This window comes from Balaenoptera musculus, chromosome 8 (assembly GCF_009873245.2).
Source record: "Balaenoptera musculus isolate JJ_BM4_2016_0621 chromosome 8, mBalMus1.pri.v3, whole genome shotgun sequence".
In the NCBI taxonomy this organism is placed as follows: domain Eukaryota; kingdom Metazoa; phylum Chordata; class Mammalia; order Artiodactyla; family Balaenopteridae; genus Balaenoptera; species Balaenoptera musculus.
In genome coordinates, this window is record NC_045792.1 from 9456079 (window position 1) to 9457548 (window position 1470).

Consider the following 1470-nt stretch of genomic DNA (forward strand, 5'->3'; position numbering starts at 1 on the left):
GTAATCATTGTATGTGGGCTCTCTCCCTCTCTAAACGTCAGGTTCCCTAATGCCCTATCAGGACTCGGAACATAGTAAGCTCTCAACAAATGCCTGTGGAATAAATAGGTCTAATTCCCCAAATTGTGAAATGTTTAGCCCTTAGAAATTTTGTATGGGCCCAGAGAGAATGCCACTGTCCTCTGTATGGGGAATGAAGATACACCTATATCTACTCTGTTTAGAGGGACCAGGTTCATGGCCAGCTATACTGGCCATTAGTACAAATTCAAATACATCTCTGAGTCTTATCGTTTCATGGGAAGAACTGGAGCTTGTGACATTACAGACAAAAAAAATAACTTTTCCTGGTCTAGAAAAGAGATGGGAGGGAAAAGAAGTATTTTTCTACCCTAAGTTCTCAGAGAACTGGTGCTCTCTCATATGGGGACAGAATTAAGCAAACTATCAATCAACTGTGACCTGCCTCTTTATACTAAATTTCCTATATACTTTGAAAATTGGGCAATTCATTTCATAGTAATTTATCTTACCCATTGCAAAAAGAACCATATGAAAGAATATCCTCAATAAGACAGGAAATAATTTTACTATTTTCTAGTGAATTTTAGTGAAACAGAAAGTGCTCAGCCTATGAATTTGCGTATACAAACAGGAATGCTTTACGTGGTATAGAAATGTACTTAGTTACAAAGGAAGATTTTGATAAGATATACTTTTCAGGATTTCCAGTTTGTTACCCTTAGCATTTGCTAGCCTTTTCACTTTGTTAGGTTTGTGTCTACAGATCTTTATCCAATATACATTTATTAGGTTTTTCTCTATATTAGGCCCTGATTCAGTTGGTCTTGGAATTTTGAATTAAAGTTTAGTACATTTCCCTACTTGCTAAGCAATTCTATTCATTGAATTTTGAAGATTTTTTAGTTGACTTTTAAAACATGAGTCTGAATTAGAATTTGGAAGGGGGTTCTTTAGAAAAACATCTGTTCTATTATCTAAGCTGTATCTCACTGCTAATATATAATAGTAATGATTTTTAGTTATATAAAAATAATATTTTATATATATGTATCTGTATAAAATCAGCTTTCTTAAATTTATTTGTGATATAAGTTAAGAATTTTCTTTCAGAACATAATATGAGAGTGTGATTTACTTCTTATGGGCCTACAGCTGGGGATATGTAGACATACCATTATATACACTGCTCATTTAAAATAATCGTGTAGATTACAGACAGATAAGTCATCACATTACAATGATTATTCTCATAGCTGTATAGGGGTGAAAAAGTACTTTTCCACTCATTGAGTGTACTTTTCAAAGTCCATTAACAGCTGGTTTAGCTGGCAAGTAAGGAAGGAGAGCTTAGTGTGTATGTGCATGGGGGCGGTGTCATGAAGGACCTTAAACAGAATCAGAATCCTCCTTTTTTTGGTCTGAACTGTATTTGAGTGTAAGATTCTA